At 41.0% G+C, this 14,800-nt stretch overlaps 1 protein-coding gene across 2 annotated transcripts in view; it reads left to right on the top strand.

The window, feature by feature from the left end:
• The window catches only part of ZNF423 (zinc finger protein 423), a 225,754-nt gene that overhangs the window by 43,240 nt on the left and 167,714 nt on the right, over window positions 1-14,800 (top strand). The gene's annotated exons all lie outside the window — the stretch shown is intronic.

The following is a 14,800-nucleotide window of genomic DNA, read 5'->3' as shown; positions in this document are numbered from 1 at the left end:
CCACTGTTAACACACGTGCAGCCCTTGCAGCCTGTCTGTCCTTCTCCAAAAGTGTCACTGGGTTTGGACTGGGCAGGGCTGCTGAGGGCCAGGCAAGTGCCCACCTCTGCTCTGCGAAAGGGGTTCTGGCTTCTTCGAGGCCAAGACAAAAATAAGGTTCAATACTCACAAAACAAAGGTCTGGTCAGACAATGCTGCATTTCTGTTGTAATACATCACCAGGGTATTATCTTGAGGAGCAACAAGGGACATTTTTAAAGAAGTAAAAAGTCTTACTAAATATATAGAGAATTTAAGGCATTTTAAAGACCTATGAAAGCATTTTATATGGGAGTTGCTGGGGAGTTTCTCATTAGCCTGACTGTGAGGCCCCAGGGAATCTTGGCTGAATTGTCTGGGGCAAACAGAGCAGATTCTGTCTTCTCCTCAGGAGCCTGCAGACCTAAAAGCCTAATTTTTTTTGTGTCTGCTTTTGAGGTAGTTGAAGGTATCTTGTTTTTTTCTGCAGCTACATGTTACAGTACTGATCAAGAAAGAGTTTTGGAAATAGGGAACAGTGGACCATGTCCTGAGTGCTGGGGGCAAATGGCCCTGGGTATGTCTCTGTGCACGAGTGTTTGCAGAGCGTGGGGGTTCTTTGCAACGTTTGCAACAGGAAAGGCCTCTCAGTGCCCAACCATCCATTAGCGCATAACATTAGTGTAATTCAATTATAACATTCCAGAAATCATAAAAATAAATTACAGGTTGGTTTTCCCTGCTTTCCCCATTAGCTCCAAATTTCCTGTCCCTGCCACCGAACTCGCAGCAGCAGCTGGGCACACGTGTGAGGGACATGTTAACACAGCACAGCATGGGGAAAAAACCAAAACACAATATTTTAGGACACAGATATTTGATGTTTTTCTGTTAAGATTTCTCCCCCGTGCTTTTTTTATGCAGTACACCGTTTTAGATTTTTAATTGCATTCTGTAATTTCTTTTAAAGTTTCTCTTCTTTCAGGGGAAAGAAAAGGGGAAGCAGCAGCTTTTCAGAAATGAACCACAAAATAAAGGAAAACCATCCTGTGGTCACTCATTTTCCTCTCTTATGCTTTGCATGGCATCTCCCAGCTATGTAAATCAAAATTTGCACTTGGTATCTCTAGAGGAGCAACATCTTGACACAATTTGGAGACTTTCTTTTTCTGCAGGGCTACCAGTGCCCATGCTGGGGTGTTTTTAATGCTGTCTCTGCTGCTAGGGGCCTGCATTGCCTGTTCCCTCCTGGCTGTTCCTTCTGTTCTCCTCCTCTTTCAGTCTTCTGATCCTGGCGCTGCATTGTCTGTTCCCAGTGTTGAGGGTTTCTGTTCTCCTCTGTTCTGTAGAGTTGGGTTTAATTTTGGCTTCTTGGGAAAGCTGGGGTCTCATGAAGCAGAGACTCACTGCTGCAAGTATTCTTGTCTTAACTTTCCCCATTTTCCGTTTATTGAGATAAGTAACAGAAAATGTATTCTCCTGCCTCACCTTTCCCCTTGGGTAGGCCTGTTTTGTCTACACAGCTGCTTGTCCCCTCAGCTTTCCTCCAGCACTCTGGCTTTGCATGGGCCTCTCTTGCTGCCCAAGACCAAGAGCAGCAGCCTGCCAGGCCCCTGTCCCCTGTGGTGTCCCATATCCAGAGCTGGGCATGGGCTGTGCCAGGAGCATTCAGGGAGTTTGGGTGAGGCAGACTCCACAGACACCAAATTCCTTTTCTCTATTCCTACATGCATTGGATTTGGTTTAATTTAACTTTTAATTGCAAAATGCAGAAAAACACAACATGAAATTCTGGGATCTCTGCTGCAGGGCACTGGAAAGGTCAGTTGCAATTCAGAGGGCATCAGAAACCTGTTATTTTGTGAGTACCCTAAAATTACCTCTCCTGAATGCCTTCACAAGCTTGGATATCTTCTAGAAGCTGATTTCATTAGTAAATCCGTATAAGATTCTGATTACACTGGGTAAGGATTTACAAAGAAATAAATATTTGAATTTAGCAGACTGTGGTAGACTTTGGTAACTTTTTTAGTTGAGTATTTTTCAGTATACTGAGAAATCTCAGCTGGTTGGCTTTCTTGTGTTGGTTTAAAAAATGGCATCCTTGTCCCTGCATTGACCTGTGGGATGCAGCCCAGTCATATAGTCTGAGGGTCTTAAAATTTTAAACATCTGCTCTGGAAGTACCGAGAACCCAGAAAAATGCAAACAAGAAATAAAGCTTGGAATGTTTGCAGTTCAGGTTACTGCATTCCCCACTTATAATAAGTTGAGATTTTTTTTTTCCTTGGTAATGTGTAGGGTTTTATGATGTCACATTATAAAATGTTGTTTTAGAAGAGAAAATAAAATAATTCTCATTTCCTTTTAGCATTACTATTTTACAGATGAATACTAATTTATAAATATTTATTTAAAGAAAGTGCTTTTGATAGTGTTTTATCAAATGGAATATGAAGTAATACTAAGTACTTGATACTCAGCTAACATGGTAGATGAACATCCTAGACAGATGTAAGATTTTTGTAGCTGGATAATACAAATAGAAACAAAGCAAGTAATTCTAAACCCTTCCCAGATTCCTGTGTTTGTGGGAGTCAGGGCACAGCTCTGTATCTGCAGGCATGAGGGCTTCCTGCAAGCAAGGCTCTGCTCCCAGCACTGCTGGGCAGTGCATGTGGGGCTGCAGGAGGGAGCTCTTGGCTGGAGTGACAGGGCGGTTCCTGGGGTCCCTGAAGTCCAGGGACATCCTGCAGCTGTAGCACCTCCAGGGAAGGAGCAGTACCAAAATGGGATTTGTTGGTGCGTGCAGAGCAGCCCTGACACGTGCACTGGTGTGGAAGCAGCCGCCCCGCCAAGCTCCAAGGTCCCCCGGTGGAGCGGCGCTGTAGGTGTTCCCTCTTGTTTGGGGAGGGGATCTCCGGCAAGGAGGAGAGATCTTCACATGTGAACACAGCATGGGTGTCAGTATTTAAATTAGCTGCACACACCTGTGTATTACGGCGTTTCCTAGAAAATACTTACTATTAAAAATGTTAATTGGGAAAATTATAGCGATAGCACAGAGGAGGAGAATTAATTTCCATGGTACAAGAGGCAAGGAAAGAAAAGCTCATTTCAAAGTGAGCTGTCAAGTTCTCCCCTACCCCATCACCCACCATCTCCCAGGCTTCTTAAAGAAAATGTACACAGGAAAGCTGCTCTGCTTAAAGGAAGCTGAGTAAGTGTAGTGAATTGCAGCATGTCATTAGTGCCTAAAGCCAGCCCTCCTAATTGCTACAGGCTACAGAGTCACAGCCCCACCTGGCCTTGTGGACAAGGCCCCAAGGACTGGTGTGCACTGGGATGCCAGCAGTGCATCAGTACTGGTAATGGGCAGCAAGGTTTCAGTCAAGTCTAGGAATACCTCTGGGGTCATTAGGATAACCTCAACAGAATTCTTGTGAGCTTGGTGTGGGCTCTTGTATGGGCTGGTGTGGGGCTGCCGTGGGTTTGGGGACGTTCCTGTAGGGTCTTCTGGCAGCAACATCCTGCCAGGGGCACAAGCATGCCACCAGCATGGATGGCTGCATAGTGATGTTCTGAGGTAGGCAGGGGCCAACCTCCCCAGGGCTGCATTCCTGTCTTGCCAGCGTTTTTCTCCCTGTGATAAATGTGCTTTTTATCTAAAGTTGTGCCTGTTGGTACTTTACCTGCTGAGAGATTGTAACACTCTTTCATTTCCTAGCACAGACTGAAGGAAGCCAATCCCTTTCGTGGGTGGCCCATCAGGAGCAGCCTTCCTGGCTCTCCTTGGCTTGCTTGGTCTCCCCCAGACATGAAAATCCCAGTGAAGGATCTGCCATTGAGCTGGAGTGAGTGCTGAGAAGAGGAAGGCACAGCACCTTCCTATCTTCTTACATTCCTGTGTTTCTTTTAGTGGTGCCACTTTGTTCTCCCTTGCTGCCCAAGTGAAGGGCTGTGATTAGATAAGCATATTTTTTGTTTTTAAGTAGAAGCTATATCTGTTGTTTATGAAATTTCAGGGGCACAGCTAGGAGTAATGGGCTAAGTTAAAGCAAAGGAAATGTTAGGAAAGCTGAATATCAGGAAACATTTCCAGGTAGTGGGATCTTATCGCCTGGTATCATCTTCCTTTACTTTGGTAATTTGCAAACTAGACTGGACAAAGCATTTTAAAATACAATATAGGAATGGTCTTATATCAGCAGATAAATCCTTCTCATCTCTAATTAATCCAATTCTGCTGCATTCTGGATTTGCTAATCTGCAGATTTGAGCAGACAGAATGGTCAGGCAAATTGTGCTTTCTAGAGCTTATTTCAGTAAATATTTTAATGTAGGATCTCAAAGCACTTGCAAATGCTAATTCAGTCTCCCAGCCTAGGAGGAAGTGTTCCTTGTGCCACATATTCACACTTTGCATTATTCAGCATGCACAATGCCGCAGGTTGACCTTCCCCAAAGGCCTCTGGCTTTGGAACTGATGGGCACTTGCCAGCCCATCCTGCTTTGAGTCATTTCTGCAGGTCAGTGGCTTTGCTTTTCCAAATCTGCCTTGTCTGGTTGGTAGGGGTGGGGGAAGCTGAAACCATGCTGCCGTAGTGATTGCAGTGAGTTTTACCTTTGTGAAAGCAGACAGCTGGAGAGTTGAACAAAAGTCTCCTGGTGAACAATTTCTTTGGTTTTCACAGAAACTTGTTCTCGTTTGACTGGTTTATACTTTGCAGTTGTAACTGGTAGCTCAAAGCTCCCAGCCCGAATAAATGTAGAACAAGAATAGTAGAATATATTATGTTGGTCTGTTGCTTAAACAAGAAAAATCAATAAAATGTAATGCCACAGTGGTGGATCCCCAGTAATCATTCTTCTTAAGAAAAAAACAAACCATGGCAGTCATGAGAATGGGGTTTTATAAACAAGGTTGTAAAAGAAGAAAAATAAATGGAATGAACAAGCTGCACTGCTTTGCGTTCTGCGCTGAGTAAGAACATTGATATGAAGCTCTGCAATGAAGAAATGTGTGAAATTTATGATGCTTTGCCCAAAAATTCTTTGCTTGTTCGGTACAGGAAACTAGAATAATTTGGGTTGGAAGGGACCTCTAGTGGGTCTTGCTCAACATTGACCTGAGTTGTAAAAGTTGTGTAGACTTTACTTTGCTATTTTTGGTTATATTGTCTTAAGCTGTTTAGCTTATCATGGACCAAGAGTCCAAGTATTGTTACTGTAGTACAAAAATGTGTAGCAAACAAAAATTAAGTCCATAATAGGAGATATGTTTGCATTTCTGTCATTTAGTGTATAAAGTAGCCTTTTTCCAGTTTCACTACAAGGAATTATGATGTCACTGTCAAAATAAACCAAGGTCATCTCATAACCTTGTATTTGTTGTGTATAAATTCAAATGAGAAAACACTTAAATGGGACCATTTATAATGAGATTTGAGATACCCTATAGCTCTCACTTGGAGACAAGTGACCTTTGTCTTCTTTGGGGCTGAGTAACAGCACAATGAAGATTTAACAGATGTGTGCAGAGACCTGGCTGTAGACTGGGGTGTGTGTGGAAGAGGTGCTCAATGTGTCTTGCTCCACACATTTTTGAATTCCTCACTCTTGGGACTGGAGTGCTGCCTGCTGGTGTGTACCATACTCATGTTTCCTTTCTCCCTTGGATGGCTTTGGTGTTCGCTAGTAGAAATTATTAGACAGTCACAAAACACTAAAGAGAAAGGAAAAAACCCACACACTTTGCTTGGAAGCAGTCTGTGTTGCATAAAGCTCTGACAAGATCAAGCCTCTAATTAAATTATCTGGCACGTGGGCAATTCTGTTCCGAGATCTGCTGAGCTAATGTGTAGCCATTAGCTCATACAGCCACCAAATCAGAAGTACCAAAGAGACAATTTGCATAGGGCCACAGCGTGTTTTAAAAAATTCTGGTGAGTTGTGAAGCCTGTAATGTTAATTGCCAGTTAGCACATTGTAATTGCTGTAATTATTTGCAAGTAAAATGATGTAAGGGACTTAACATTGTACTTTTCTTTAACACTTCACGTGTTGGTGATCCACTAAATCTCCCACTTAAGAGTTTTGCTGGTTATTCTAAGAGTTTGACAGCCACTTGCTGAAGTCTGATCTCATCGACAAGCCTGCCATTCTGCCTGTTGGCTTTAATACTGCGCGGTGGCTCTCTGAAGTCTATATTAAAAAAAAAAAGGCAATAAAATAATAACTGCAAATGTCTGCTGCTGACCAGTGAGAGCACAGGCAGCCCTGCAGCCGGCCGTGCTGGAGCCCAGCTGGGAGAGAGCCCTCAGCACAAATTGCCAAGTCTATTGCCTCCCACTGCCACGGCGCGGAAGTGGGCCAAAAGCCCCTCCGTATGGGATTAAAGGGATGTGTAATAGATTAAAGATCAAAAATGTTAATTAAGAAATGGTCTTTTCTAATAAGATGCCTTCAAGGGCATGGTACCAAAAATGAGGCAATATCTCATTTTGGCAACAGCTCAGGGTTGTAATGAAGCTGGAGCAGGGGGGCTAAGGGGAGAAAGAAGGGATGTCTCCTGTTCAAGGCAACTCCTTCAGAAGGGGAAATCAATTAGCAGTAAAAATGTAAACATGTGAGTCAGAACGAGCTTACTCTGAATGCTGCTGAACAGTGTGGATTTAGAGGTACATGGTTTAGCTTGGTCTTTCCTTGAGGATATGTTGGTAGTTTGCAACAATAAACAAGGACTCCTTCAGCTTACTGGTATTTAAACATCAGCCTGGTAATTTAGCTGAAAATAACCAGTCTTGTTGAAAGCTTTGATGCATTTGCAGTGAATCTGTTCAATATATGTTAGTGATGTAATCATCTAGATATAGAAAATTCACTGTCTTTGCTGCTGTGTTGAAATTTGTAGGTGTAATGTTTGGGTAAAGGCTTATTTCTCCTCAGAAAAGGAGGAGAACCACCACTCTGTACTCTCATGTTTCAGGCTCCTGCAGCAGGGGAAGTTTATGTTTTGCAAATAAATTGATATGCAAGTGTTGCTGATGTGTTTCAAACACAAAAGGTGCTTTTATGAGCTGTGAAATATTATTGCATCATTATGACTAAAGAAAACATGCTTTTTACTTAAACTTGAGTGTTTTAGTTAGTGAGCCCACTGTTACACTTTTTTAGTAAACTAATCAAAGCTCCAAAAGGAGAACTCAAATGTTTAACAGTGCTTTTTTTCTTGTGTAGAATGATGGGATTGCATGTGTCACATCATCCCAGTTTCCCCTCCAAGCACCTTGGTACTGCAAGCTGCAGCGTTTCTGAAGGAAGTTATTTGCCAGCATAAAATGGAGGGACCCTGTAGGCAAATGTCTTCCCTAATAGTTGGAAGGTTTTGCTTGGATGAAGAAAACCACTGACATGGTGATATCTCCATGTAGTGTGTGTATGTGTTTTAAGGTTCTGAGTGTTTCTTGAACTAAAGACAGAGAATTTTCAGTTTGAGAGAGTAGGAAGGAACTTGCTGGTCCTGTCCCTCTGTGTGCACAGTGAGCTGGGGCCAGCTGAAGCACCTTGGTAGAAAACGTCCTCTGAGAAGGGTTTGAAATTTAGATTTGTTGCTCTGTGTATATTTTATTTTAATCCATTGTGTCCTCCTTGAGAGGAGGAGTGATGGTTTTCCCCTTTTTGTACCCCTTGAGCTGGGCATGGTGTAGACTTGTGCTTATTGGTATTATTTAGCTTGGATACGGGCTATAGGTGACTTAGAACTAAATTCCTGTGCCCTGATTTTGTCAGATAAGTAAATACAAATGGAGATAGTGGTTGTTTCCATTCACAGAAAGCAAATCAGAGAACTATTTCTTTCTTATTCAAATAAGATGTTTTTGTGGTTTGTAAATGTATCATTTTGACAGACTGATTAGTTCCATCTTGATTTCACTTATGGTTTTTGTTAAAAGAAATGTGTAACTTGGACTTGAATAGCATTCCACCAAGAAGGGCTATGTCAGGCCATTCCTGCTGACACATCAAGGAGATGCAATTGTAACAACAAAAATAGCAGTGCCTTTTCCTGACTCTGAAGCTTGCCTAAAAGTCTATAAGGCAATGTTTTGAATTGAAGTCTTCCTCTACATAATTTTGACCATAGTAAGGACAGATAATTATAGTCTATCCTTCTTCTTTCAGTGACAAAAGGGAAGATTTCCATTTTTCATGGTTTATTTAATCAAATATTTGCTGCGAAATGGTTGTTCCTGATACTCTCATTACTTTCTACAGAATGTGTGTCCATTATTAAAACTGAGAAAAAGTGGGCTTAAACCTTGATAGCAGTTTATATTAGACTCTCTGCAATTAGCACAGAAGTCCAGAAGACCATTTATTCTGCTAAATGAATGAGAAATGTTCTGTGTAAAAAGCATTTGGCTTCTCTTCCTTGTTCATATTAAACAAAATACATTTATTGCCAAATTTCCACAGTAACGTCCAAGAAGCATAAAGAAACTCAACAGGGCTAGCAAAGTATAACTGAGAGCATCATTTGGTCTACAATCTTATGAAAGAAGGGTTGTGCAACAAAAATGTACTTTTTCTGATTAAGGTGAATTTCAGGTAGAAATCTTGCACGAGTTTGTAATACTCAGATGGGTAAAACAATTTCCAGACAAGATGTTTGCAAAATACACTTTTAAAAAAATATTTTGTCGTTTTGTTTTATATACTGTATGTGCAAACAGCTGTGGTGATGAAGACATGAGGGATATCACTTCTGCAAATGCTCTTTGAATCTCAGGGTTTGTGTTGTGATGAAAAAGCATAGATGCTTCTGTATAACAGAATTAAATTACCTTTCATTTTTTGCCCTTAATTGCAAAAAGTGGTGCTTAGTGTTCATGGTGTTGCATGTGTGAAATTAAGTAAGAATTGGTTCTTCCTCCAAAAAGAGGATGACTTTTTAGGGTTTTTATTTAAAAGAGGTTGTAAGCCAGTTGTATTTTAAATGTTTTTCTGAGTTGCAAACAACACAGAAAAACTACACCATGGCCACTGGAAGAGCAGCAGAGCTGACAGTGAACTATTAAATAAAAGACATGCTTAGAGTTAAGTGATTTTTAGCTTGATTCTGTAATGAAATAATTTAAAACCATATCTGGTTAATGAACTCTGCAGCCAGACAGCATAGCTGGCAAGGATGTAGGGAGTGGAAGAGTTAAAAACAGACTCCTGGCTGTGATGGCTGTAAGAGCAGTGCAAGGGTCCAAAGCAAACCCCTTACCCCCTTTTCTGCACCCACCACAGGCTGCTGAAAAAGCTATGGAGTAACATAAAGTTGTCAACTGTGCATCTTCCTGCCAGTCAGCAACCAAAACACAAATTCCATAATGTAAAGAAAAAAGTTGGGAGTAGGTTCTTCCAAAAAAAGTGCCTTTTAAAAAAGGATAACTTAGTTATTGTTACTACTTTTTACCTTGGCAAAGTACACAGGGAATGGGGCTGCTAAAGAGCGCATCAACTAAATTAGGGTTAATTAGAAGTTCTCCCAGATAGCTGGTGCTTCATCAGCAACAAAGCAGCATGTAAATAAATCTAATTTCTCTCCAAATAAACTCTTCACAAGCTTAATTACAACAGCAACAATATCTCCCCCTAGCCCCCCCTTGTTCATTAGTGGGAGCGGCTCATTATGAGCAGGATCTGGTGAGGGCTGTCATGAGCAGGCCAGAGCTGCCCCTCTCACAGGTTCCTTCGAGGCCAGCAAGAAGTGGAGGAACTTCCAGCCTACCTGGAAGAGTCCAATTAAGGTAATTCATGAGAAATTTGAAAAGCAGAAAGCACTGATGGAAAAAAAAAAATCAAAACAACACCACTATATTCTGGAGAGACTTTGTTAATTACTGAAAGTATTTCCACTATTTGGATTATTGGCCGTCTTAATTTCTTCACCTTTATTACTCATTTGTGAGCAAAAATTATGAACTTCAGGTTTTATGTGTTCTTATTCTTTTTTGCCATCCATCATTGTCATGGTAGATCCAAGGGCTCTTCCAGCTGCTGGAGCTGTGTACAGACTGCTGTCTGACACTTGGGACCTGCTGAATGAGAGGAGGGGCTGAGGGACACCCAACTGTAAAGTCATTTTAGCCTAAGTCTTTTAAATGTCTTTTCACACTTTCTTTACCACATAGGGCTAGAAGAAAAATGCAGGAAGCTATCAGGGGAAAAGTTGTTATCACTGCTAAAAGTTTCGCCACATTGGAGGATGAGTGCAGCTCACTGCTTATTCCAGGGATAAAAAAGGAGATTTCTATTCAGAAATTAGTTATCACAGGGAAAGTGCAAACCTGGGTGCCAGTTTCAGCTGGGTGCAGAAGTGCTCTGCTGAGGGCTCATTCAAAGGGATTAACTTATTTCATTTGGTGCTTGATACATTGTCCTCTGTGATTTTTAATTTTTTTTTTTAAATCTAATACTGTTGAAACCGGTGAATTCCTTATTACCCAGTGTCACGTTTCAGCCGATCCTAAATTAATAAATGAGCAGCAGCAGAATAGCATGCAGCACAATCCTAACAGCATGAGCTGCACAGAAGTATATTTCACTTAGCTCCAATTTAAATACTCTGCTTTGCTCCATTTAATTATGTGAAATTACTGAATTAATGGCTTTGTCAAGTGAAACGTGTAGGACTTCAGAGTTCAGTATTAAGGAAAGAAATTAGAAAGGAAATCTGAGGTACATTAATTTTTTGTGTGTGGGCTTGTTTTAAACACAAACTGAAATTTAACTGAGCCCACGGCCCAAAATCACTAGTTTTAAGCCCAGGGAGGAGAGAAGGAGCAGGAAGGGGCAGGAAACTTCCTGAGTCATCCCTTGTTGGCTTGTGGAGATCCCCTGGGTGTATCAGCTGGGCAGGTTCAGTGTGTGTTTGTGCAGCAGGAACTGCCTAGGGGCACATGGCAGGGAAGTCTCTGTAAAATCCAATAGTTCTATAATAACTTGGCCACCTGTTAAAACCCTTTTCTGTGCTGCACAGTGTGATTTTCTTATCTCTTTTCTGGATGAGAATCTTGTAACAGTTGCTTTTTTTCACGTTCATTAACTGAATTCTTTTGCTGTGGTTTGAGCCCCTGCACCAGGACACGGTGCCCAGCCTGGTGCTTGGTTGTGCAGACATGCACAAGGAGACCTGAGGAGAGTTTCTGAGAGCTTGCAAACCCTGCCCTTCTGAAGCCATGTGGACACGTAGGTGCTTAACTCTCATTAATTTCCAATTTCATGGGTTTTCACTACAGTCTGTTGCCACTTGTGAGTATTATCCCCCTAAATCACTTGGGCTACCTACAGGTGTCCCTCCCAGCCATGGCTGGAGCAGTGTCAAGGTGCTGTTTTCCCAGTTTCTGCTCTCTGTGCTGGCGGTGCCCAGCTTGGAAGGCTCCCCTTGAGCAGTGGCATGAGCCTCTGCCAGCAATAACTGCTTAGAGAGAGACTTAAGCATGTGTTTGGGAAAATGTGTCTTTTTCCTCAGGTGCATTTGAAATACCGTTTTTTTCCCCAGAGCAAGCCAGATTTGTAGAGAGAAAGTCAGTGAGGAGTTTTTAACTCTAGAGGTGATGTGGGGTATTTGATCAGGCCATAAACCCCACAACTCAGTGTGGTCCAGATTCAACCCTCTGTACCCTGGATAAAACCAGGAGTTTTACCTAACAAGCTAACTCCACCAGCCCCACTGAAGCCTCTCAAGTCTTTAGTCACAGTTTTGAAGACTTCCAGGCACAGTTCTCACAGAAGTGGGTCCCTTCTGTGCTTCTTCAGCCACACATTTGTCATTCCCAATGGAAAATGATCCAGGCAGGTTCTGAGCAAACCAAGACCCATGAGAAGGTCAGTGAAATAATTATTGCTTTCTCTAATTTGTCTCTGTGTATTTTTCTTCCTACCCCAATATGTTTTTTTGCTCTTGTTCCCCTTTTTCCCTCTGTATTGATCACCCCTGACAGTTTGCAGAGGGCTCTCTTACTCTCTCAGTCCTAATGTTCTGGGGTTTTTATAGGTATAAAAGGAGGAATATAAATGCTACCTGTAGTATCCCACCAGTTTGTTTTCTAAAAGACATTCCTTTTCAGCAAAACTTTTAAACAAATCCATATTTCAAGCATGGGAAAAGTGCATTTTGAAAGGAAATATATTCAGGGGCCTAAGAGGATATTTTTGTATGGAGTCCTTGCTCTGTTTAAATCTTTCTCCTGTGTGCATCCATTGAGGGCTGTACACTGAAGACACGAGTTCTGTAAGACCAGAACTTCCTGCAGAAAGGCCAATTCAAAGTCCTGGACCTTATGGAGGAGCAATAAAGGAATCTGCATTTTGAATTAGGCAAAGGGACATCAAAATATGCAGTGGCGTTTATTGCTTATGGTAAATTACATCATCTGTAATTTTTCTCTCTTTGAAAATCAACAGGTTTATTTTAATAAAGAGTTCCAGCAGCTGCTATTTTGAGCAGAACCAGTCAATACCTTATTTTTGCATTTGATATGCAGCTGCAATAACAAGCCACATGTGAATTTTATTAAGCCTTCTGAATATTCTGTCTGTTCAGGGAGCTATAGATTTAAGTTTTGCAGATATCTGGCTTTACCTTGAAGTAAAAATGTGCCAAATAACCAAAAAGCCACAAAAAGAAAAAAGAAAAAAAAGAAAATCTCTCACCATTTCCTCAAAGAAAGGAAAGGGTTTGTCATGCCCATGGATTAAAATGTGATTAAGAAGTCCCATGTTAGCTGTGAGTGGAATTCCATAGAACTGCTGGAAACAGAACACTTCTCTTCAACAAATATTTAAAAAACAATAAGTTGAGTTTTATTAAAATATTCATATGCTGAAGTAAAGTTTAAGTGCCATTTTTCTTTTGAAAAGTCACATGTATTTATTAGAGTACAGGTCAATATTATTTAGCAGTTGTACGTGAAAGAAAAAAGCACTTTTTTATGACGAAGTGCACTTCTCTTTGAAGTTAATACTTGCTGCATTCTAATTTCTTTGTGCATATGAATGAACTTTATATCTAAAATGCATGCATCTAAAATGGATTTTAGATCTGGTTTGCTTTGAACCTCATTATTGAACTGAAGGTGGCAGCTACTCCCGTTCAGATGCACCTTTGGAATCTGGAAGGGGACAGCAGCATCCTTTTTCAGAGGCAGATAATGTGTTCCTTGGCACACATGAATAAGTGGATAGAGTCTTGTGCAGATGGCTGGTGAGCAGTTTGGGTGCAAACACGTTTTGTGATTTGGATGCCACAGGGATGCACAAAGCAGATCTCCAGGGCTGTGAGCCTGTCCTTTCCAAGGAGGAGGCCCCAGGATAAAAGGAGGTGCTGCTCTCCTGACAGCCCTGTGGGGGGACAGTGTCCCTGGCCTGGGGAGGGCACCCTGAGGGTGGCCATGGTCAGTGTCCCACACCTGGGTGCTGCTCCAGCCCAACACTTTGGCACCCTCTGCACTGCTCCGCTCTCTGCCTTTCCTTGCCTTCCCTAAGATTCACTTACAATGCTTTTTGTGTCGGGAAAGTGTTTACATCCCATATTTATCCTGTTAAACTGTCTGCCAAACACTGAAGAGCTGATAAACACTATGTGCTGTTAACACTATAAAGTACAATCCCACTGCTGCTTGCATGCAAATAAATAATAATAACTCAGCTCTTTGTCCGCTTTTCGGCGTGTAAGTGCATTTGTCACATAGCATAGAAGCATCTAAATCATTTTAGTAAAAGCACTAGAAAGGCTGAAACATTACCTGCAGCTATGATTAAGAGGAGATTTTACTGTTTGGTGGTCTTTATGTTATTTCCTTATTTGATTTAAAAAAAAAAAACACTTTTAAAATGATATGATGCTTAATCACTGTTGCTGGGTTTCACTTTTTAAAAACCTTTCACTGAGTTATTCCTAAGGACTGAAGGATTGGCCTGTAGGCTAAAAGTTACTGTGAAATACTTATTAAATCTTTTCTTGCAGCCATTACAGACACAGATATCTTTTTAATGTGCTTGGTCAGTTTTGAGGCCACTATTTTTGTTACTGCCCATAAATCAGTAGCAAGTATTTTTAGTGTCATCAGTGAAAGGTTAATAGAAGTCCATAATTTTCAGACATATCTCTTTCGATTAGCTGCTCAGAAATTTTCTTAAAAAGGGGATATAAATTGTTTCACTCCAAAAACTCGAGACTGTGTCCAATTTGTGCATAAATTGAAATTGTCTTTCTAATAGACTCTCTGGAAGGTGTGGGGTTGCCTTCAAAGTAATGATTTAAACATAAACTGACCCTTGATGAGGGAGCTGGAGTTTCAGTTTAATGTGTTTCTGCAATTTTCCTTTGCCTTCAGTGCCTTCAAATTCCACACAAATAATTCCTTCATAACAAGTGCCTTTTCAGAAGATGTATGCTGCTGACAGTTAATATAAAATTATTGCCCCTGAATGCATTTTCGTAATTACTTCCCAGAGAACTGTCTTTGTGTTAGAAGACATTTCACACTTTAGTAACATAAGTGTTTGGGGAGAACATGAGTAATAATTACAGGCAGTCTTTCAGTGAAAATAAACCTAAAAAAATATAAAAAAGCTAGTGTTAAAGTTGGTTAGAGACAGTGAGGAATTTATTCATCACATTATGCCTGTCTGTATATTTTCCAAGTTTAATAACCCTTCAGTAACTAAACTTTAAAAAGCCATAAAGAACAGAGAAACTGCTTTCTAATTTTTAAGCAATAATGAA

The sequence above is a fragment of the Ammospiza nelsoni genome, chromosome 13 (genome assembly GCF_027579445.1).
Source record: "Ammospiza nelsoni isolate bAmmNel1 chromosome 13, bAmmNel1.pri, whole genome shotgun sequence".
NCBI classification, from domain to species: domain Eukaryota; kingdom Metazoa; phylum Chordata; class Aves; order Passeriformes; family Passerellidae; genus Ammospiza; species Ammospiza nelsoni.
The sequence above is the reverse complement of the archived record's forward strand: the minus strand, read 5'-3'. Positions and strand labels throughout refer to the sequence as shown.